This window comes from Phascolarctos cinereus, unplaced genomic scaffold (assembly GCF_003287225.1).
Source record: "Phascolarctos cinereus isolate Bilbo 61053 unplaced genomic scaffold, phaCin_HiC Scaffold_9;HRSCAF=440, whole genome shotgun sequence".
Lineage (NCBI taxonomy): Eukaryota > Metazoa > Chordata > Mammalia > Diprotodontia > Phascolarctidae > Phascolarctos > Phascolarctos cinereus.
Window position 1 is genome coordinate 103516305 of NW_027556402.1, and position 25399 is coordinate 103541703.

Sequence of the window (25399 nt, forward strand, 5' to 3'; positions counted from 1 at the left end):
GATATCTCTCCATAGCTAGAGACAAGTAGGGAAGCCAAGCTGTAGCATGTCCATGACTACCAGCGCCTGTAAGCCTAGAGACTGCTAAGAGCAGGCTTTCCCAGTGAGACCATTCTCTCCTTGGTCAAGCCGAGAGTGTATCGCACTCTTGGTGAAAGAGCTCACCTGCTGCTTGGATAAATGGGTTTGCTAACTCTAAGATTGCTTACAGCTCAGTGGTAAAGCATATGGCAAAGCATCATCTTCAATGCAATTTCCATTGACAAAATCTTATTTGTTTCTGACGTTGAATCATTTGAAAATAGCAAGGAGTTGGGGGGGTGGGGGAGGGTGTCACCACCCCCAAAGGATTATTGGATTTACTTGCCAATGGATGGTTAGAAGTAGGTATTGGTGGTGGCAAGGAATGTAGACCCTTTCTCCACAATGAGACCTCCTTTAATTATGGTTGTAAGGACTGAGATTGAAATTGGACCAGTGATCTGGAGGGTATTGCTGTTCCAAGGCTATTGGGTTCAGGGTCCTTAATTATCTCCATCATGGTCTTAGGGGATTTGGAAATTGAGCAAGTAGTGGTGATTTGACTTGTCTGGCCCATAACAACTCCTATCTCTCAGGCGATCTTACTACTTAAGCTAGGCTAGCTTTTCTTCCCCATAGGTGACAATCGACTGGTAGTTAGTATGGATGGGTGACCACTTCTCCATAGGACTTACTGTCCTGTGTTATGATTGTGGCGGCTGAGCTGGAAGCAGGACTGGTGGTCTGGGAGGTACTGCTATTCCCAAGGCTCATGGATTTAGGTACTGGACTGTTTCTATCTAGGTCTGAGAAGACAAAGGTTTGACTTGCCTGGTATAGGATACCTCCTGTCTCTCCCTCCGGGTTTCTGTCTGCTTCAGTCAGGATGGTTTGTCAACCCTGTAGGTGAGATCATTTGTGAATATAACAGCAAATTTAATACATGCTAAGAAATGATGAAATGGATGATTTCAGAGAAACTTGGGAAGACTTAGGTGCACTGATTCAGAGAGAAGTGAACCTAGAGAACAATTTATACAATAAAAACAACTTTGAAAGACTTAAGAATTCTGATCAGTAGGGAGCACTGACCCTGGAGTCAAAAGGACCCAAGTTCAAATCCAGCCTCAGACACATAATACTCACTATCTGTGTGACTCTGGGAAAGTCACTTAACCCCAATTGCCTCACAAAAAAACAAACACACAAACGAATTCTGATCAGTGCAGTGACCAAACTCAATACTATAGGATTAATGATTAAAGTATGCTACCACCTCCAGACATACAGGTAAGAGATTTAAGGTACAGAATGAGACATATATTTTCATAGACGATAATTGTGGAGTTTGGGATATTTTTGACCACGTGAATTTGTTACAAGAGGTTTGTTTTGGTTTCTTTTCTTTTTTTTTTCTAATGGGAGGGGAATAAAGGGAAGTCAGTAATAGGGTTGTAGAAAAAGAAGAAAAAACAATGATCAGCTGTCAACGATTTACAATACAACTCTCCAAGACAGTTCTGAAGGACTTATGATGAAAAATGCTATCCACCTCCAGAGAGAGAACAGATGAACTTCAAGTGCAAATTGAAGTATAATTTTCTCATTTTCTTTTTTCTTGCATTTTTTTTTGCAATACAACTAATATGGGAATATGTTTTGTGTGATTTCATGTGTGTAATTGATACAATATTGCAAGCCTTCTCAATGGGTGGGGAGGAGCTGGAGAGAGGGAATTCAAAATTTTTAAAAATGAATGTTAAAATAAATTATAAAATTTAAAATTTAAAAAAGAAGAAAAACAATTTTTTATTGAAACATGTTTTTAAAAATGCACAGAAGAGGGCAGAAGGAAAGCCAGAAGGAAATGAGGATAAATAAGTCAACTTTGAAAGTTATATGTTGAATTTATTTTATGCTGAAAAGGAAAATGTGAAGTTTCACATAAAAAAGAGAATGTTTCACTTGAAAAAAAATTCATGCAATGCCTCTTTTGCTGTTTTACTTTGTATATGGAAATGTTCATTTTATTTGGTGTTTATTAAGTTCAGAATAAAAATCAATAAAAATTTAAAAACAAATAAAGCAAAGAATTGCCTTGGGCAAGCAGCTTTCAAAACTTTCAGTCTTTTAGACTCTTAAAAATTATTGAGGATCCCCTCCACACAAAGACTTTTTGTCTATGTATATCTCTTGATATATAATATGTTAAAAAGCAAATGTTTTACATGATTGCACATGCATAACCTATATCAGATTATTTACTATCTCAAAAAGGGGAGAGGGCAGGGAAGGAGAAAAGAATTTGGAACTCAAAACTTTTTAAAAAATGAATGTTAGAAAATTGTTTTTACATGTAATTTGGGGAAAAAAATAAAATATTATTTAAAAAAGAAATTAAAATGTCTTAGAGCTATTATAAAAGTAGTTTTGACCTCATAGACCCCTTGAAAAAGTATTGTGGAGCTCAGAAGTCCCCAGACCATACTTTGAGAACTGCTGGCCCAGAGACTTGTTCTTGCAACAGCAACACTTTTCACAGAGCTTCCAGAAATAGCAGCACTTACCCTACCCGGCCAATTAACTTCCTTGCCTTCCTTGTCTTTGGGTGGAAAGATGGGGACTCTCAGGAGACATGGCTGACCATGTGGTGAACATGGATCCTCAGAAATCAGGTCACACAACCAGCAAGCCTCACTGGAAAAAAACCCCACTGGTCTCGTCCCCACAATGGGGCTAGATTATGTAAGCTGGTTAGACATGAAGTCAGCTGGTTTCCACCATCTGTGCCAGTGGTGCAGGAAAGGTGGTAAGGAAATGCCTAAAAGAAAAGGGAGGCAAATCCCTTCCCCTTAACTTTGATGAGAGGAGGGAAAGGAGCAATTAAGCTACTGACACAGAAAGTTCTTCCTGATTTATTCATAGCAATAAACCCGCTTCTTATCATTTATTAATATTTGCAAAATGCTCTGAGTCTCGCTGATACCACTTGCCTGGCAGGGGCCATTTATTTGTGATTACCTCACCAAAAAAGCAGGACAGTATGGACCTTTACGTGATGCTGGCCAGCAAAAAGCCAGGGCTCGTGAGCAAAGTCAGGCAGGTGGACGAGCGCCTGAAATCAGAAGGAAGGAAACATCTTCTGGTTCATCTTCGCTTCTGCCCTCTCCCATGCCACATGCCCCCAAACCACTGGCTAGGAAGCCAGCTCACCACTCTCAATATCAGTATCTTTTTTCAAAGAGAGAAGAACTTCAGAAAGCCCCTCAAGATGAATATTGACAAATCAGGGCTGTGTTCCAAGTACAGAAAAGTAACTATCCTCAAAACCAGATTAAATCCCCGGAATGCCCAGACTTGGAGAGGTAATAGGATCAAGAACCAGAGCTAGATCTGAAAACAACCTTTGAGGGGCAGCTAGGTGGCACAGTGGATAGAGCACCCACCCCACGAGTTCAAATCTAGCCTCAGACACTTACCACTTCCTAGCTAAGTGACCCTGGGCAAGTCTCTTAACCCCAATTGCCTCACCAAAATAAAAATGATCTTAGAGGTCAATCTAGTCCAATCCCCTCATTTTACAGAGAAAGAAACTGAGGCACAATGAGGTTTAATGACTTGCCAAAGCCACACGGGAAGTAAATATCAGAAATGGGATTTGAAACCGCGTTTTCTAATTTTAAAGTCAGGGGCTCAATTCACTGACTCCTCAAATAGTTCGGACACAGGGGCCTGTGAGATCAGTGTATATTGGAGAAATGCCTTGGAACCTTACCCTTCCAACACGTTTCTTGTGGGTGGATTTAATATGTCTTTGATGTATTCCTAGATGTTTCAAATTATATTTCAAAATGGAGCTGAGATGCCAGCTAACTGGAACATTCTCAGCTTACAATACATTAGACACAGCAGGCCCCTGAATGGCAACAGATGAAATGTTGAATAATGAGGTCTTGAGAAAATGGCAGGAACTAATCCTGTGGGCGTGGGCATAAGATTGAAGCTGTGACATTGTTCTCCAAATCCACCCCCTGATTATTATTAACTGCCTGTTAAAAGCTGGGTATCATGCTAGACCCCGGAGATACTACAACAAAATGAGACCATTCCTGCCCTTATGGGGCTTCCATTCTACCATAAAAGCCTGCACCCTCTGATGAATTAAACTCATCTGTGTTTAAAAAACAAACAAAAACTCTCCCCTAAAACCAAAACAACATTCTTGCAGTCTTCCATCTTCCCTTCTATCCTCTCCCATTTCCATACTAAAATAGGAGGAAGAATAGAATTATATAAGCATTTGGATCTTGAGCAACGTTCATTAATATCTGAGATTCTCATTCCTATTTACTAAAGAAATATGTGCCTATAAAATAAAGCCCAAACTCCTTAGGTTCAATCATTCAACAAGCCTTTATTAATCCCCTCCTAGCTGCTTTCTGAGGCAGGGAGGCTTAGTGGATAGAGAGCACCTGCCTCAAAGCCAAGAGGATATGGGTTCAAGTCCCAGTCTGACATATGCTGGCTATGCGACCCTGGACAAGTCACTTAACCTCTCAGTATTCCAGGCAGCTCTCCAAGGTTATACATTTCAGAAAAAGTGATGACCTGCACTGCTAGACCCGCACTTACCTGGGAGTTCCTCAAGACATTGAAATCCCTGTTCTCATCCCTATCCCTAAATGCAGACCCTGTGCCAGATGTTGGGGTTAAAAAGACGGGTCGTTCTTACAGTCTAGCTAGAGAGACAATCTGTGTGTGTGTATGTGTGTGTTTATAACACGCATATATACATATACACCCACTCATACATACATGCTTACATACCTACATACATGTATGTGAAAGTACGTGTGCGTATAGACAAAATACATACAAGCTGATTTGGGGAGCCAGGCATTAATAGCTGAGGGAATCAGGAAAGGCTTTATATAGGTAATGCTTGAACGGAACTTGAATGAAACAAATCGTCTTAAAAGGTAGAGGTGAGGAGTGAGTACATTTCAGGCAGGGGGGACAGAACAGTACAAAAATACAAAGGTAGAAAATGAAGGGTCACACCTAAGCGACAGGAAGAAGGCCCACTTAGCTGAACTGTCGTGTTCATAGAGAAGAGCAATGAGTAATGAGCCTAGAGAGACAGGTTGGAACCAGGCTGGAAAGGGCTTTAGATGCCCAACAGAGGGGTTCATATTAGATCCTAGAGTTAAGAGAAAGTTACAGAACAGGGGAGGGACAAGGTCAAATCTGAGCTTTAGGAAGATCACTTTGGTAGGTTATATTTGGGAGCAGGAAGGCATTTGAGGCTGGGAGACCAATCAGGAAGGCACTGCATTGGCTAGGCAAGAAGTAATAGGGCCTGAACTAGGGTGGTGGCTGTGTTGGCACAGTATTTGAGGCCCTCTACCCTCTACCCAGCCCCTTTCCAGTTTTATCTTGTGTTACTGCCCTACACACACCCTCTTCTGCAGCCGAATTGGACGACTTCATCACCTAAAAGAAGCCTTAAGTTTCTTCTGATCGTTTCTTGTTTCTCTTCCAGCAACGTCCTAGGAAATAGAGCCTGAAGACTAAGGGATGTAGAACCTCAGTCAGTAGGCTGCCTTCATGGCTGCCCATGTGTATTTTCTGGATACGCCTCAGAAATCTCAGATCTGCCACTTTCTACCTCTGTGACCTTCCCTTGTCCATCAGTAAACTGAGGAGGGAGTTTGGACCTCTAAGGTCCCTTGTAACTCTACATTGGCGATTCTAAGTCACTTCAACCATTCTGAGCTTCCAGCAAGTCTGTAAGATTCATCTACCAAGTGATCAGCAACTGGCGGCTGTGGTCTTTGGTGGATTATAGTTACAGAATCACGGGATCATGTAGATTGTAAAGTCTCCTCTGGGCTGCATGGGGTGTTCAGGGAGGAGTAGCACCTCTGAGGCGAGGGCTTGCTGAGCCCTTTTCAGGGATGCTCATCTACCTTTGGAGTCCACCTTCATCCAATTCTCACCCACGGTTCCAAGAAGCTGCAGCACGCGCAGAGGCCGCACTCCAGTACCATCTCAGCAGACAGGCTAAATCAGGTTGAGGGTAACAGACAGGCCTCAAACTTGTCGGTGAGTCAGGGAGACATCTACCCCGAGGATGTGAAGACTTCTCCCAGCAGAATAGGCAGATGAGAACTATTTGTTCCAATGGCCATCAAGGCAGCTGAAGCAGGAGCTAAGGGGTGCTTAGAGCGTGGTCAGACCTCAAAGATGCCAAGGTCATCCACGGCAGCCTGGGCCATCGCCAGTCATTCTGGCTTTTGTCCTGCCACTGGACTTCAATGACCCAAGAGAGAGTGAGGTTGATGACTTTGTACAACTCTGCCTCACTTAAATCCAATTCACACACAAGTCAAGACAGTGATGGCCTTGGCCCTCTTTGAAAACAAAGGATGAACAACAAGGTCCCTTCCAGTTCTGTCTAGTCCAATCTACGCATTTTACAGGGATTGAGAGGTTGTGTATGACAAGGCCTCTCAGGTACTAAGAGAGGCAGGATTTGAACCCAGGTCTTCTGCCACCAAATGCATTGTTTTTCTCACTGCACCATGCTACCGCTTGGATCTTTGATGTATGAATATATTGATTTTACATTTCTTATGTCGCCTTATTCGAGTCTCTTTACTTCTCTGGCCACAACCCCCTCATCTAGAAGATGAGTGGACTGTACTATTTGATCTCTAAGCACTCTATGAGCCATGTTCATTTTGAGAGCCTTATTAGCTTGGTGGTTCTATTTTCACTACATGGCCAAGTGCACTGGGGATTTTTGCAATGACCTAGCTATTTTATTTACTACCATTAAAAAGCAGAAGGGAATTCTTAGATTCCTACCTTGGCCTCATCTTCTTCCAGCTGAGCACAGTTGTGCAGAACTTCCCTTGGTAGAAGGATTTCTTGAGGACAGAGACGACTGCTGCTCCCTCCTTCTGCCAGCTGCCAGTGCCGATTACTGTCTGTATCAGCTGCCTTCTCTAGATAGCATCATCAAGAAAGCCAGCAGACTGAATCATGATTAGTGATGGATGTGGCTGAGTTATGCCCCGGTCCTCCACTGAGCCATACCAGGGAAATTCAACTGGCCACTGGTCCCAGGCTATAAATCACTCTGAGGAGGGTGTCAAGAAAGTCTCAGTGTCTCTGCCCCTGGATCAGATGGAAAAGTAATCCTAGGAAGAAAAAGTGAAAACCAGAGACAGGGGACTATCAGTGCAGAATGTTGCAAACCCAGTCAGTTTAGATCAATTACTCAATACACATTTATTGTTGTTCAGTTGTTTCAGTCATATCCAACTCTTTGTCAGCTCTTTTGGGGTTTTCTTGGCAAAGATACAGAAGTGGCTTGCTATTTCCTTCTCTAGCTCATTTTACAGATGAGGAAACTGAGGTAAACAGGTCTAAGTGACTTGCCCAGGGTCACATAGTTATTATGTGTCTGAGGCCAGATATGAATTCAGGAAGATGAGGCCAGGTATGGCACTATAGCCACTGCACCACCTACCTGCCCCAAAACATGTATTAAGTGCCTACTATATGCCAGGCACTATTAAGCACTAGATTTTGATTCATGTGTTATTTGGTTTTGCTGAAATAATTAAATTTTTTTAAAAAAATTTTTTGCTGAATGAGACGGCTAACTGGGAAGGGAAGAAAGAAGAAATATATTCAGAAATACAGGTGAAATGAAAACAAAAGATATCAATAAAATTTTTTAAAGAAAGATTGCATAGAAAGGCAACCACACTGTAATCTTAGAGAACGTCAAATGTGCTGACTTCCAAAAAGGAAAGAGAAGGAAATCTGTAAACCATAGGCCAATGGGCTTGACTTTCATTTCTGACAAAATTCTAGAATGTATAATTATATAAAGTGTTATCTAGAAAAGAAAGCAGTGATCACAGAGTCAGCATGACTTCATCAAGAACAAGTCATACCAGACTAACCAAATTTCATTTGGAAGAAGAGGGAAATACTGCAAGTATAGCTCCTCTGGGTCTGGTTTGAGAGAGTCTGTCATGAAATTCTTAGGAATCGAGGGACATGTGAGCTAGATAGCAGTAGATTGGGTAGATTCAGACCTGGTTAAATGGCACTAGACCCTCAGTTTAGTCATCTGTAAAATGACCAGACCCAAAGAATACTCATTAATGGTTTGATGTCAATTTGGATATTTCCAGTGGAGTACCCCAGTGATCTGTTCTTGGCCTTGTGCTGTTTGGTATTTTCATTTATGACTTGAATAAAGGTGTACATGACATGTTTATTAAATCTGTAGGTAACACAAAGTAAGGAAGGATGGTTGACACTTTGATAAGGTGGGCAGAATACACAAAGATCTTGACAGGCTAGGTTGCCAGGCAGAATAAAATTAAGTAAAATTTAAGATGAATAAATGCAAAGTTTTTATGGTTGGGTTTCAAAACTCAACTGTCACAAATATAAGATAGGAGAACTCAAGGGCATGCTGTTAAATATTTAACAACCAGCTTTCTGGGCAGGGGAAATGTATGCTGGACACACTTTTAAGTTTAATCTGCATTATTAACACTCTCTGTTCCTTTCTTAAGTCTAAATAATCAATAGAACAACAAATCAAGCCCTGATTTGTAGCCTTTGCTGATTTCTGAGATGTAAATGCTCACATGGAAGACTTAACAATTGGATACTTCAAGGTGGCTCCCAGAACTCTTTAGGAGAGGCTCTTTTCAGGTATCTGTTTGAGAAATTGCCACTTGCTAAAGACAACTGGCATCTTTGTGCAAGTTGTTGTTCAACCGTTTAGTCATGTCTGGCTCTTTGTGACCTCTTTTTGGTGGTTTTCTTGGTAAAGATACTGAAGGGACTTTCCATTTCCTTCTCCAGCTCATTTTACAGGTGAGGAAATGGAGGCAAACAGGGGTAGGTTATTTGCCCAGAGTCACACAGCCAGTAAGTATCTGAGGCTGGATTTGAACTCAGGAAGGTGAGTCTTTCTGACTCTAAGCCCTGTGTTCTACCCACTGTACCATCTAGCTGCCCCTCTTTGTTTAAGTACTGGGGATAATAATGAAACAAATTGAAACAGGCAGGAACCCTAAGCACCAACTACCTCAGAACCCTTGGTATATAGACTCCATCTTGAGCCTCATTTCTGTATTTTTCCTTCTGTTTTCCAGCCTCTAATTTTCTCAAATCAGACGGGAAGACCTAATGAGTTTTCCCAACTTCACTGCAAAAGCATCTTTGATGGCTTTCTTCTCTGTTCTGATACTATTGGCAAATAAGTTTTGATTTCCAAGTGACCCATTAGTAGAAGGCTGTACCTGCTGAAATCAATTCAGGTACCTTACGGAAAGGCAGATAAGTGGTGCAAATGGATAGAGCATCAGACCTGGAATCAAAAAGACTCCTCTTCTTGAGTTCAAATCTGGCGTCTGACACTTGCCATCTGTATGACCCTGGGCAAGTCACTTAACCCTGTTTGCCTCAGTTTCCTCATCTTTAAAATGAGCTGGAGAAGGAAATGGACAAACCGCTCCAACATCTTTGCCAAGAAAACCCCAAATGGGGTCACAAAAAGTTGGATACGACTGAAAAACAACTGAGCAGCAATAACTTCTTATGGAAACAGGTCAACAAAGTTGGAAGAAACCTTAGGTATCAGCTAGGCTAGCCCTTCAATTAACCAGTTAGTCTACTAACTTCAACTTATAGCTGGGAAAATTGAGACCCAGAGGGAAGTAACCTCCTCCAGGGAACTTTATTTTTCAGGCCTTTATGTCACATTTTCCAAAACACCAGAATTTTAGCGATCACAGAATTAGAGCTGGAAAAGATAATGAAGGCCATCTTGTCCAATCTCCTCCTTTTATTTCTGAAGAGAAAACTAAGGCCCAGGGAGGTGAATTACTACACACGGTCACACAGGTAACAAGTAACAGAGCTGGAATTTGCATCCAGATTCTCACACTCCAAACCCAGCATTTCTTCCCAACATACCATACTATCTTTCATGAATTGCTAATAATACTAATTGCCCATTTCAGAGTTATCACCTAATTAAGGCAAAATTTATATAAACATGTATATGTATATAACGTGTACATTTGAACACACATGTATACATATTGTGCACATACATATAAATTTGCACATGTGTATGCCTATTACATTACAGAATATATTCATACATATGTCCAGTTTCTTTTCCTGAATTTACATTTTCTTTATTACCTCTTATACTCCTCCTTCAAAACATTTTGAAAATCAAGATATGTAGCAGTTTATTACTATATAATTTCACCTTTTTTAGGACCAGTCCTGTGATTACATTTCTATATGGAACTTCAGACCAGTAGATTCCCTCCACCAATGCAGATCACCACCTGCTCTGCAGTTTAAAGTCTTTGAGAGTTACTTGGGGACCCAAAGGGGTTAAGTGATTTGCCCAGGGTCACAGAGTCAGTATATGTCAGAGAGAGGACTAGAATTCAGGTCATTTTGACTCCAAGGCTTGCTCTCGAGCAGTATCCATTATACCACACTGCCTTTCATTTTTCCTTAAGGATGGTTAAAAAGAAACCCTCCAAATCAACGCAACATCCACAGTTCATTCACAGCTATTCACTCTCACTATTGTAACAGAAGCAGACCCCAAATCAGCAATCCCAAAAGAAAACCTGGCCGAATCAGGACTAAATCAATCTTATTCTATTGAATAGCGTAAAGGTGCCTGGTCCCTCCTGGTTCCAGACTTACCAATAAAAATCTCTGAGTCAGCTCAGAAAGGATCCTCCTGAGATCAGCCATGAGACAGAGGAAGGAGTTCCCAGGCAGGGTGGTGTGTTGGCCTTTGTCCCATTACAGGGCTTTCCTCACCAATCCACTTCCATGGGTTGGGGTGCACCGGAAAACCAGGACATTCAATAAGCAAACTGGGCAACTAGTCAATCATAAACTCAGCGAGCTGGTTGAGTGAGGTGGGTGAAACGTGTTTTAATCTCACTGGTTCTGCATCAACCCATTGGAGGAATTTTTAAAGAGAAAGGTTTGAACAAACAGTCAAGAAAGAAAAATCCAGGGTCACCTTCATTCAATCTGCTGCCAACCAAAAGCATATTTTTTTAAATCACTTTCACCTTATGCTCTAAGTGTTCCGAGAAAATATAGCTAAGATAACAGATAAATGATTTAGAACTAGAAGGGACCTCAGTCAGAGCCTTTCTAATCCAGACCCTTCCTTTTACAGATGAGGAAACTGAGGCTCAGAAAGATGAAGTTAGATGCCCAAAGCTGATGAAAGAAGTAAGCCTCAGAGATGAGGTTTGAACTCACATACTCTGATTCTATTGGCAGTATACCTTTTGCCTCACTAAATTCTCTCTCCAGCTTAAAAATCTGTAAGTACTACCATTTAAAGCTTTTCATCTAATTTCATTTCTACTTAGAACAAGAGTTCTTAATCAGGGGTCCATGATCTTGTTTTTAAAAATTCTTTAATGGGTATAATTCCATACAATCGATTTCAAATCCAACTTCCATCACTTACTAGCTGTATGACCCAGGGCAAGTCACTTAACCCTGTTTGCCTCAGTTTCCTCATCTTTAAAATGAGCTGGAGAAGGAAATGGACAAACCGCTCCAACATCTTTGCCAAGAAAACCCCAAATGGGGTCACAAAGAATCAGACATGACTGAAACAACTGAATACAATTTTAAAACATTCTGAGAAGGGATCCACAGGCATTATGAGATTGCCCAAATGGTCCATGATACAAAAAAGCTGAAGAGCACCCCAACTTGGAGTTTGAAGGATGTGCCATTTCATCCAAGAGAAGTATGTCTCCTGAAGCATTTTTTAAATGCGCAGGAAGGAACAGAAGGAAGTTTAGAAGGAAATCCAGACAAGCAAGACAGCTTTGAAAGTAACATGTTGAATTAATTATGTACTTTAAAAAAAAAAAAGTAAACCATACACAAGAGATTTGTGATTTTGCATACAATCCTCTTTTTTTCTATTCTATTTTGTATATGGAAATGTTCCATTTTGGAGTTTGCTAGATTCAGAATAAAGAAATAAGATTTTTTTTTAAAAAAAAAGGAAAATAAAAACCAATGATTGTTTGGGCTCTAACCTTCTGAGAGAAACTTATGTACAAAGACCAATACAGAACTGGAAGATTTTTTTCCTTTGCTACATTACAGCAATAGATCTCTGATGTTACTAATGTAGGTCCTCCCATCACATATATAGAATGCAACCCACCTGTGCCTGTCTATGATTATAAACCCATCATGTGGATTGGTGGGGAGAGGGAAGCACTCCATGTACTGTGGGCCTTCTCAATTTCTTGACATTGTGTGGATTCCAGTGGAGCACACAGGTAGCTCATTGTTCTTACAAATGGCCAGTTTATCTATAGTCTTCTGAGAGATTTCCCTAATAACCCTGTATGCCTTTCTTCCTTCATCTTGTTTATTTTGCCTTAGATTCTAATCCAGTGGAAAAAATCCCCTAGCAAGCATTCAGTGACCCCAGATTCTGAATCCAGAGTCTCATAGCATGTCTCTCAAAGTAGAATCCTTGGTGACTTAGCCAGAAATTCTTGAAAGGTTTCTCAAAGCTCCCCCAAACACATTTCAGCCTCCAAATTCTAGATGCAGGGCAGGAGAGAGTTGAGGCATGATATTGAAAGAGACATTTTAAAAAATGGTTAAATGAGAGATGGATAAATCCTGCTTTCCCTTCCCCCCAAGAACACACCCACAAAGTAGTGCCTTCATGTTCAGTTAGCTAAATGATCAAAGACAGTTCTTTTTTTCATAATTTTCCACAAATGAATGAATTTTAGATGTTAGGAGAGGACAGCTCTCAACAGTGAGTTTTAATACCTTCCAATCACTGCGCAAATACAGTCCAGTTTTAATGTCTATACCTGTCATCTCCCCTTCCTCATCTCTGCTTTATTTGCGCCAATGTAATTTGGCTTCCATTCATCCCCATTACTCTACAGGGGCACATTTCAGGTCACTCAACCATCCAATCTGATGATCTTTTCTCATTCCTCATTGGTCTTAACGCTGCAGTTTTTGACAATGCTGAGCTCACTCTCTTACTGGATAGTCATTCCGTCCTTACCCAAATTCATTGACAGCGCCCCCTTGTGGCTTCACCTCTTGCCTCTCTAATTGCTCATTCTGGGTCCCTTGCATTGATTCCTTGGACTCTTCCCAAACTTTCACCATGGCTATACCTCCCACAGTGCCTACCAGAGTGTGCTGTGCACCGTAGGGGATGTGTTTGACAGATGTTTGTTGAATTGAACTGATTAAAAATCTGAGCTCTGTCTTATCTGATTTTTATAGCTCCCTGAGCTACCCAGGTGCCCAGCACACAACGAGCTACAGAAGTAAGCTGAATTAAACTGAATTCATTTTATATAAAGTTGAACTTCTAGTTATTTATGACAGAAACTGATCTGGGTACTCTTCCCCCACCAGCTTTTTTTTTGGGGGGGTAGCAGCAAGTTTAATCTTTGGAAATCTATGAATATTTTCTCACCTTCCTTTTCTAAAAAAAGTTTAAGTTCATGAACACCTTATTAAAATCAAACCCCAGACATTAAAAACTCCCATCAGGGGCAGCTAGGTGGCACAGTGGATAGAGCACTGGCCCTGAAGTCAGGAGGACCTGAGTTCAAACCCTGCCTCAGACCAAACACTTGACACTTACTAGCTGGGTGACCCTGGGCAAGTCACTTAACCCCAATTGCCTAAAAAAAAAAAGAAAAGAAAAGCTGCCGTCCTGTGCCCCTCTACTTACTCTACTACTTTCCCAACCCAACCTTCTTTTTCTCTTGGTACCACCATCAATACCAGCAGCTGGAACCTGGAACCTTTGGAATTTTATGGGGAATGGGCCTGACCAAAGAGAGAACATACACCTTGTCTGACTCTATCTTTTTCCCCCTATGATCCCAGTGATGCCAATAATCCTCTGCTACAAGGTTTGGAGAGAGCTTGGGGATCAGAATGACAGTATAATGATTATGTCTTGTCTTCACAGGTGACCTGCAAGGTAAGTTGAGTGTGATTTCATTTATGTTAGTTTATGAAGAACTTTGTGATGCTTCAGGAAGCCCTTCCAGATCTGCCTCAATAGTAGTTCCTTCCCTCAGTTAATTATTTACAATTTATCCTGTCTATAATTCCTTTGCAAATACCTGCTAACAAGCTGCCTCCACCATTACACCATGAGTTCTTTGAGAACAAAGGCAGTCTTTTGCCTTTCTTGGTAACCCCAATAGTTAGCACAGTTCCTGACACTTAATAAATGTTTATTGACTGATCTCCTCAAGATAGAGTCACATACTTTCACCCATAATAGAACAATATTCTCTCATTTAAGGGAGCTTGTGATATAGCAGGCTTGTCTTGGGCTCCATGCAAAGGAGTTTTTTGGAGGACCATAAGGTGGTCTCAGAAATAAATAAGTCTTGTCATGAACTCAGAAGACTGTAAGCTCTCTGAGGGGAGAGACTGTCTCATTTTTGTCTCTGCATCCTCAATGCCTGGCATAATACTTGGTGAATAATAGCCCTTTAATAAATACTTGTAGAAGTCAATATTATGAGAACATTTATGGTTTGTGTACATGTTATAGAACATAAATTTATAGTCATATGCACATATTTAATTCAATAGACTGCATATACACACATATAAAAGTCAGTACAGTTTTTAGTTATTCAAGCTTAAAACTATATATATATATATATATATGCATGACCAAAATAATAGGAAAGATCTGTGAGTAAACTTAGGGAATGTTTAATTGGGGAAATTCCTCTATCAGATTAGATAATAAAAGTAACATATAACCTATATTAAATTGCTTGCCTTCTCATCAAAGGAGGAGGGAAGAAAGAGAGGAAGAGAATATGGAACTCAAAATTTTTTAAATGTTAAAAATTGTTTTTACATATAATTGAGGAAAAGATAAAATATTAAATAATTTTAAAAATACTGATACATGTATTAATGTATATAAATATGAGATTTGCAGGGTTGGGTGGGTAATTTTTTGGTTCACATGTATGACTTCATTAGTGTCGGAAAGTCCCTAGTGAGGAAACTCCCAAACCCAGCAGGTCAGCCCCTTCTCAGCAGTTCACAGTCATAGAAAGTTGTCAAGAACACTGAGATGTTATGTGACTTGCCAAGGATCACGTGGCCAGGATAGGTCACAGGTAGAACTTGAACCCAGTTTTTCCTGGTTCCAAGACCTTTCTATCCATTGCACCATGTGTCCTTTGCTCTGTCTCATCCATATCGCCCCACCTCCCAAATATGGGCATTTTCCCTGTCTGTACCTCATGCTAGAAACACTCTCCTTCCTCATCTCTACCTCCTAGCTTCCCTGGCTTCCTTCAAGTCTCAGCTAAAATCCTACCTTCTGCAAGAAGCTTCTCCCATTCCTTTATCCTGTGCCTTTCCTCTGAGATCACCCCTAGAATTTATATATATACATATATATTTAGCAAAATTATGTATATGTATATAAATACATATACATATATATTTATATGGATATCAATATGTCAACATATCTTGTTTTTACATAGTTGTTGCCATGTGATCTCCCCCCTTAGACTATGAGCTTCTTGAGGGCAGGGGATGGGTTTTCAAGTTTTTTTGCCTGTCTTTGAACCCCCGGTTCTTAGAACAATGCCTGGTACATAATAAATGCTGGTTAACTGACTATATAAAAATTATACACATATATGTGTATGTATATACATATGCATGTATGTGTATATATGAATATACATATGCATGTATACATACATCTATGTACGCATTTGTATCTAGTTTGGGATTAGACTGGTGATTTCAATGATATAGGGAAACTTGAATGAGGAAATTCCTTCTGCCCATGTAGGTTGGTACCTTCTTTATAACTTAGAGTCTTCTAGAGTTGTCCAGAGCATGGGGAGGTTTTCCAGAATCACACAATCAGTATGTATTAGAAGTGGCTTTCTGCCTCCAAGAGTGCCACTCTACCCTCTAAGCCATGATGCCTCTCACGGTTGGGAATATATTATATATAGACATATATATACCACCTCTGACACATACTGGCTCCATCTCCCAGGTCCATGACTTTGAATGGACTGTTCCCCACTCCCACAGTCAGGGGCGTGGAGGAGCCAGCTCAAACCAATTCCTGAGAGCCAATTGTTAAAGTTTCAATGTGAGCATTTACACCTCAGAAAGCAGCAAATGCCACAAATCAGGACTTGATTTATTGTTTTGTTGATTTAGATAAGTGATGGAGAAAGTGATATTAATAACTCAGATTAAACTGAAAAGTGTGCCATATGTACATTTTTCCTGGAGAGCTAGTTGTTAAATATTTACCAGTATACCACTACCAGAATACTCTCCCTTCTAATCATTACCTCTTAGAGTCCCTGGCTTCTTTTAAAATTTGGCCCAAGAAGGCCTTTCCCTCTAAAATTGTCTCCCATCCATTCTGTATGGATATTGTAAATACTGATTTACATATATATTGTCACTCCCAGAAAAAGTGCTAAGAATCCTTGCTGTAGATATGCCTAGAAGGTCCTTTCCAACTTAGAAAGTTCTGGGATTGTGTGTTGAAATCAATGCTCTAACTCCCATGACCAGCAGATGGCACAAGGCCTGCAGTAGGACAATTTGCGGGCAAGCTTGATTTTCATCTTGGTCCTGTCTAGCCCTGCCATCCTGTGATCCCGCTCTCATGCCTTATACCACTGTCTGTGATCTGAGGGATGGACGGATGGATGGATGGACGCCTCATCCACAGAGCTCTCAGAGCAGTGTAAGATCACAACTGGCTTTCTGACATTATGAAAACTGACCCGAAATAATTCACTCTGCCAACCATTTATTAAGCACTTATTGTTTGCAGAGCACTTTCCCTGCTCTGGCAAAGACAACCCCTGGCTTTCATTGATCTTATAGTCTAGGAAGGAAGACATTATACATAATCAGCTAACAGAAATACACCATAATGTGTGATAAATGCAGAATTGTTGTTAGGATTAAACTCAATAGCCTATGTGAAGTGCTTTGAAAACATTAAAGTCTTTTATAAATGCTAGTAATTATTTCTGATAACTGTGCTTGAGAGGGGTCGGATAAATTATTTTTAATGTGGCAGATTCATATGTGATATCATCCTGGCACTGCGAGGCAAGTGATGGCAATGCAGTCTGAAGTCCTGACAGTTGTCCAGTTGTTTTAGTCACGTCCAACTCTTCCTGACCCCATTTGGGGTTTGCTTGGCAAAGATACTATAGTGATTTGCCATTTTCTTCTCTGGCTCTTTCTACACATGAAGAAACTGAGGCGAAGAAGGTTAAGTGACTTGCCTAGGGTCACACAGCTAGTAAGCCTCTGAGCCCAGATTTGAACTCCCAGAGATGAGTCTTCCTAACTCCAGGCCCAACACCCAACACCTTACTGCCTGCCCCATTGAGTCAGAGGACCTGGTTTCATAGCTTTGCCACCTATCTGCATAACCTTGGGCAGAGTATTTAGTCTCTCTGAGCCTTGGTTTCTTTATCTGTGAAATTAAGAGAAGTGGAGATGGAGTAGATGGCCCCTAAGGACTTTCTGGGTCTAAATGATGATCCTGTCATCCTGATTGCCTCTGTTTTCTCCAGCCTGACTGGCTACTTCCACTTTGTCCCCATCCCTTATGAGACTAAGATAAACTCTTGAGAGTAGAAAGAAGGTACTGAGGCCTTATAACTAGAGATAAAATGCAGACATCCCAAGGGGAAAGAGAATACATGTATTCCTCCTTCTTACGTGCTGTGTCAAAGGGTTTGATGTGCTAAATAAAACTGACAGATGTGATCAAAAAGGTTAGCCATCAAGCTTTACCAAGGAGAACTGCAGAATCAATCATCTCAGTCCTACAGGATTTGTGAGAAGGTGCAAGGACTATGACTGCCAAGGTCATTTCTTGTTAGATGGAACACCACAACTACCACCCTCAGTGTTCTGGAAATGGCCTATCCAAGACCCAGAGGGTTCCTAAAGGATAAAGCATGCTCTCTAAATCTAGCCCTGAAGGGAAAGGCAGATATCTCAATAATTCAGTCGGACCTGAGCAACCCTTGAAGGAAGAGAGACAGAAATGACTGCCTTGAACATAAAGGGTTAACACATATACAGAAATATTTAGAGCAGTCCTTTTTGTGGTGGCAAAGAACTGGACATTGAGGAAATGCCAATAATTGAAGAATGGCTGAACAAGTTGTGGTATATGAATGTAATGGAATAATATTGTGGTATAAGAAATGATGAGCAGGTGGACTTCAGAAAAGCCTAGAAAGACTTGCATGGACTGATGCTGAGTAAAATGAGCAGAACCAGGAGAACATCGAACACAGTAACAGCAACATTATGCGATGATTGTGATAGACTTAGCTCTTCTCAACAATACAATGATCCAAGATAATTCCAAAAGACTCATGATGGAAAATGCTAACCACATCCAGAGAAAGAATTATGGAGTCTGAATGCAGATTGAAGCATACTATTTTCTCTTTTGTTGTTGTTTTTTTTCTTGTCATTTTTCCCTTTTGTTCTGATTCTCCTTCCACAACATGATAAATGTGGAAATATGTTTAACATGATTATACCTGTATAGCCTATATCAGATTGTTTGCTGTCTTGGGAAGGAGGGGGAGAAGGGAAATAGGGAGAAAAATTTAGAACTCAAAATATTACAAAAATGAATGTTGAAAATTATCTTTACATGTAATTGGGGGGAAAATAAAATGCTGTTAAGGAAAAAAAAAAGAAAATAGAGGGTGAATAAAAAAAGAAAATTGAAGGTTAAAAAATCAAGAAAATGACTCAACTCATTTTGAACAGTTTTCTAAAAGGGGCATCATTTTTCCTGTAGGAGGTGAAATAATTTCAGCAGTCTTTCTAATCATAATTTTAGGGAAGTAGTCTAAATTTTTTTTACTAAAATAACTGAAAATTAATGAATGAATTTAGAAAGGCTGCTGGAGTTTGGTAAAGATAGTTTCCTATAAATGAAAGGCTTATCTATAGCATTGTTTTTACTTATATCATTCAACAAGCATTAATTAAGTGCCTACTGTGTGTCCAATGCTAGGCCCTGGGGATACCGAGCTAGAAAAAGGAAACACTCCTTGCCCTCAACAGAGCTAACTTTCTCTACAGATTAAAAAGTAAATCCAAAGTAATTTGAGGATACATTTTTCTTGTTGTTGTTCATCCTTCCTCTTGAAGAGGATCAATGACATCACAAGGGTGATATCTGGATTTGCCATTAAGTTGGATTTAAGTGAGGCAAAGCAATATAAAGTCATTGGCCTCAGTCTGTCCCCCAGAGTCATCAAAAGGGTTGATAATAGCTGGGTGATGAAGAAGGGCCTTATGAAGGAGAAGAGGTGAGGAGGAGGTACATTCCAACTATGGGTCTATGGAGGGCTCTTAGAGCCAGGAATCCTGGTTATAGAATAATCTATAATTACAGATTATTATTCAGTACAGACATGTACTTCTGAAACAACTGAAATAGAACCAGACATATGTTGTGATGGGTTGGATCCAATAGTTTCATAGATTTCGTGCTGGAAGGGATTTTAGAGGTCATCCAATATAGACCCCTCCGTTTAATAGTTAGCATTTATATAGTATTTTAAGATTTACAAAGAGCTCTATAAATATTATCTCATACATTTATATCTGTAATATATATGTGTGTATACACACATGCATACAGAGATATGTATGTGTATACATAAATATAATATATAGATATATAAAACTATAGATACATATATATGTATACTACAAATTAGGAAATAGGCCCAAGAGGTTGTGACTTCTCTAACGTCACACAGGTCCAGAGGTTCCAAATGTAAAGTGCTTCCCACTGCCTCTTGCTTTAGAGAGTTTCACGGACCTACAGCAACCCCAGGAGAAGATGGCGGCCCCTGATGCATCTGGGATGCTCCAGCAGGTACACCGCTCCCCCCCTTCAGTGGGCAGACCATTTGCTAAACTCATTAGACCTCTAATTCAAATGCATAGTCCAGAAGGTCAATACGCCACTGCTCTTTATTCTGATGCATCTAAGCAGAATAAACTGGATGTGATAGTTATTCAGGAGCTGCTCAGAGTAACAAAACTTTTGAAGGATCCCAAAATGATTGACTCTATTAGGAATCCCCATATAAAGCATTCTATTAAGATTAAAAACCCTAAGTGATATAACAACAAAAGAGAAGATTTTCCCCCCTCACAGCTAACCTCATGAAATTACTTGCTGAAGACTGTCACGTAAACCACACCCCAGGAGTCATTTCAGCATTTTCTACCATGATGAGTGTGCATCAGAAGTACAGTGTTCAGTTACTACTGCATCTACTTTAGATGATGCAACTCTTTCAGAATTAAAAACAGGTCTAAACAACTTCAGTCGAGTCCTGAAAATGAAGGTTAAGACTGACCCTTCAATCATGGGAGGATTGATTGTTCATATAGGAGAGAAATATGTTGACATGTCTATAAGAACCAAGATCCAGAAGCTAAGCAGGATTATGAAGGAAGCTGTTTGAAAGTAACATTTTTCCACAGCTCCTCAATGAAACCTCCAAAAATTGTGGAAACAATAAAGTGCTTGGAAAATTTTTTAAAAAAAAAAGGAGTTTCATTACAATGTTCAACTTTTTGTTGAAATCTTGGACAATGAATGGGTTACCCTCAGCCATGAGGAGTGAAATGAATATTTAGCCTGGACTTAGGGGCTTTCCAGGGCTAGAATAACAAGGTATATATTATTCCTTCAGCCAATTCTTACCACTGCCCCTGAATCTGGATGACCTGTCCAAGAAATAAGTCATCTCTCAACAGAAAATGGAACAAGAGCTCAGAAAATATTCATTTCTCAAGATCCAGCACGCCCCCTCGTGGTCATTTGGTATAAATCTTTGTCCCCACTGGGTCTTTTTCAATAGAGGAGACAAAAGAATCTGATGTTTTGTTTTAGAGGCTGCAGAATAGGACACAAGGGAGGAACGCTGTGGTCGCGGTTTCTGTAGCTGTTGCTGAGGCAGCAGGGTGGAGAAAGCACTGGACTTGTAGCACCGGACTGAGTTCAAATCCTACTTCAGACACTAGCTGTGTGACTGTGGGCAAGGCCCTTAACTATCTTTTAGCTTCAAGTGCCCCACCTGTAAAATGGGGATTGACGATAGCACCTGCCTCAGAGGGCTTTTGTGAGGAGAAAATAAGGTGATCTCTGTAAAGCCCTTTACAAACCTCAAATCATCAAAATGTTGGTTGTGGCTGCTAATGGTTTTCACGGCACTACCGGCAAAAACAGACAAAGCTTTGTTCCACCTTCCAAACGCTCCTTTTTTCTTTTTCCAGCTTTAGAACATTTCAGCCCCTCTGAAAAGGGGCTATGATTCCCATCACACCCTTTCACAGTCTGAGAAAAGGAGAAGTTTTGACTTGTTCCAGCCCTCCCACCCTTTTATTACCAGGGGATGCTAGAATAAGATGCCACGTGGATAAACAAAGAGAGAAAACACCCTGAGAAAGCCTTCTTCTCTCTCAGATTGAGTTTCTCTCCAGCTTCGGTGTTAATGAGGTTGTGGGGGTGGGGAAGACAACATCTGCATGCCTTCTCTTCTTTGTAGAAATGATCTGAATGAGGTGAAATGAGTTTGAAAGGAGAGTGGGAACTCTTCTCAAATTTGCTATCAGTCCCCCTTCCACAGTTTTTCAGTCAGGCCCTTCTGATCTTCATGGACTCTGGAATTCTTAAGAGTGAAAGGACCCCAGGAATTTGGCAGCCTTGAAGATCAGCATCTTTCCCTTTAAAGGGAGGGCCAGCCCTGAGTCATTTGACTTCAAACACCCTCACTTGCCTTTGTTCTCACGGCTTGTCTTCCTCGGCTACCTAGATGGGCTGGCTCTCAGCGAAATGGTGAAGTAGTCACTTTGCACTCTATTTGAGTGACCGATTTGGCTTCTATTTGAAAGCCTCCCCTCCACCAAGGAAACTTTGAAGTTTTGTTCCTGGTGGGGACTTTGCTATCAATTGTCATCAACTCCTGTTGCTAGGGTATTCATCATGAAGATTATAGATTTAGAGCCAGAAAGAATTCCAAAGTTCATCTAGTCCTCCCCCTCTTCCCCCTCCCCATTTTACAGATGAAGAAACTGAGGCTTGAAGAAGTTTAATGAATTGCTCAAGGTCATACAGTGAACAATTGTCGCACGCCCATGCTGAACCAGGTTCATCTCAGTTCCCTTGTATGGTTCTTTCCACTGAAAGAGAGAAGGGTTGCCACCCACCCATATTTGAATAACTGGGGCCTCTTGAAAACTCAAAGGAAAGAAATTCTAATTCCTGACATTATGATGACTGAAAAAGAGAAAGATATTTGGGTAGTCTTTTTAGAGACCCTGAAGGCAGACTCCTATTATATCTGTTCAGTATTTATTAGTCTGTTTATTTGGACCTGAGACGTCATAAGTGTAAGGAATTCCTGGTGTGGAAAATCATGCTACAGATGCTGTTGGGTAATTGTTTATAATTTATAGTCTTAGATGCCTGGAGCACCGAGAAGTGACCTGTCCATAGGTAGTCATATTAGCATCTATGTCAGAAGGAGGACTTGGAAAGAGTCCTTTGTGATGCTAAGCCTGACCCTGCACAAGGAACCAGTCAGTGTTACAGGGGAAAGGGGTCTTTGAGTTCAGTTAGTTCCACTTTCTTCAGTGCAGTTCAAGTCAATTCAACTAAAAATATTTATTGCTATGTATCAGCTTTTGTAAGACTGACAAAGGAGAAAGGAAGGAAGAAAAGAAGAAAGGAAGAAAGAAAGAAAGAAAGAAAGAAAGAAAGAAAGAAAGAAAGAAAGAAAGAAGGAAGGAAGGAAGGAAGGAAGGAAGGAAGGAAGGAAGGAAGGAAGGAAGGAAGGAAGGAAGGAAGGAAGGAAGGAAGGAAGGAAGAGAAAGGAAGGAAGGAAGAAGGAAAAGGGAAGAAGGAAGGAAAAGAGAGAGAGAAAGAAAGAGAAGTGAAGGAAGGAGAGAGGGAAAAGAAAGAAGGAAAAAAGGAAGGAGTGAATGAGAAGGAAGAAAAGAAAGAAAGACAGCCTCTACCCTCAAAAGAAAGATGAAATGACTTGTACTCAGTAAGTTAGTTGCAGGACTAAGATTGGACCATAAGTGTCCCGATAGAGAGCCTCTGGATGCCCTGCCCTCTGCCTCTTACAAATACCAACCATCCTATTTCCTAACAGAGGGGGCTCAAGCTTAAATGCCTGGGAAATTCAATCAGGACTTTTTCTTACTGTCAGTAGAGTTAATCCTATTTAGACTTGCTTGTGTTAAAATAAACAGTTTGGCACTTCTCAGAAATTAGGACCTTCATATTAATTAGAAGATGAAGCAAGTAACATCATATTAATCAGGCATATTTTCTGGTCAGGAGGTCAGAGGGTCAGGAGAAAGGTAAAGAATCACCCATGGAAATGACACTTTCCCAGATCCAGTTTTGTCCAATTTTTCTCCACTTGGGCACAATTTACATCAAGGTTGGAGCTAAAGACCACCCATTTTCATTTCCTAGCCCCACTATTCCTCCTAATAGTCACCAAAGATTTGATTTTGCTTTTCTGAGTCCTGGTCCTAATTTACTGTATACAAGTTCCTTCACTTCTCTGGACCTCAGTTTCCTCATCTGTAAAAATAAGAATATAGAATGGCAGCTGCTTGAGGGCAGATTTTTTTTTTCATTTTTTGGTTCTCTCTTCCTAGTATCTAGCACAGTGCCTTATGAAAAATAGGTGATTAACAAATGTTTTAAATTGAGTTTCATGAGGCTAAGATCCCCTCATCCAGTAAACTGGTGAAACAGCATAGTTTAGTGGAAAGAGTGATGGATTTGGAGTCCTAGGACCTGTGTTCAAATCTCATTTACAACCTGAGTGAACTTGGGCAAGGTACTTCACATCTCTGGGCATCAGTTTCTTTATCTGTAAAGTGAGGGATTGGATTAGATGACCGTGAATGTCTCTTCCAACTCTAGATCTATGACCCTAACTCTGATTCTACCAGAACTCGACATCTGCCCCCCAACTCCTCACATTCTTTTCATTATAACACTATCGTCCCAATCTCCCAAGCTCTAATAACCCTTTCATTCTTCCCTCTTCCTCTCTTCCCACATCTAGTCAGTTACCAAGCTCTGCCGATCATCCTTTGAAGCTATCTCTCCTCTCTACCATAGTTGTTCATTCTTGTTGCAACCACATGGGCTCAGTCTTTTACCTTTTCTTGTCCTGATCAGTTAACAGCTTTCTAATTTGTCTTCCTGCTACTGGTCTGACTTTGACATGGCTGCCCATGTGGTTTTCCCATTTAGAATGTGGGCTGGGAGAGTAACTCTAGAGCTGAGAGACTTCAAAGCATCCCTTGACAAGTCACCCCCCACCAAAGGGCTTTGCCCCAACCTCTCCTTAGTCATCTTGCCCTCTCTTGTAGTAATAATAACATTTATATAATGCCTTAAGGTTTACAGGGTGCCTCATAGATCTTCTTACTGGATCCTCACAAAACTGCTGTGAGATGGGTGATACTGGTATTCTCCCCATTTTCATATGAGGAAACTAAGACCTAGAAAATGTTAGTGACTTGTCCAGGGTCACGCAACTAGGAAATGGATGAGGCTGGATTTGAACTAAAGTCTTTCTGACTCCAAGTCCAAGGCATTATCCTCATGCACACTAATAATAATAATAGCAACAACAACCTAAAAAACCCAGTATTATGTCATGCTTTATGGTTTGCAAAGCACTTTACCTATGTTAACTCATTTGATTCTCATAACAACTCTATGAGATGGGTGCTATTATTATCCCAATTTTTTTAGATCAGGAAACTGAGGCAGATAGTGAAGTTAAGTAACTTGTCACTTAGCAAAGTAAATGTCTGAGGCAGAATCTGAATTCTGGTCTTTTGGACTCCAAAGACCTCAGTTCAGTTCACTGCATCACCTAGCTATGTCTCTATGTAATAAATAGATTATGAATTCTTTGAGGGATAGAACTATGTCATTGTTAATTTTTGTATCCCTGTACCCATATATATAGGAGTTGTTTATTATATGTTTGGTGAATTGAATTTGTCCAAATACATTGCAATAAAAACATAATAAAACAAACAAAAAGAAATACATTGCAAACTCTTTGAAATCTGAGATTGTTATGTATTACCTTGGACAAATCACTTCACTGCTTTGTTTTCTTATCTG

General features: G+C 40.4%; 1 long non-coding RNA gene and 1 pseudogene across 1 annotated transcript; one reads left to right on the forward strand and one right to left on the reverse strand.

The window, feature by feature from the left end:
* Positions 1-852: 852 nt before the first annotated feature.
* On the reverse strand, positions 853-10936 carry LOC110213646 (uncharacterized). The gene is made up of 3 exons (XR_002326076.1): positions 10795-10936; positions 6892-7226; positions 853-921 (listed from the first exon to the last, which is right to left on the reverse strand). It is a non-coding gene; the product is annotated as an uncharacterized LOC110213646 (long non-coding RNA).
* A 9120-nt stretch (positions 10937-20056) lies between these two features.
* Positions 20057-20690, forward strand: LOC110213645 (ATP synthase peripheral stalk subunit OSCP, mitochondrial pseudogene; annotated as a pseudogene).
* The last annotated feature ends 4709 nt before the right edge of the window (positions 20691-25399 follow it).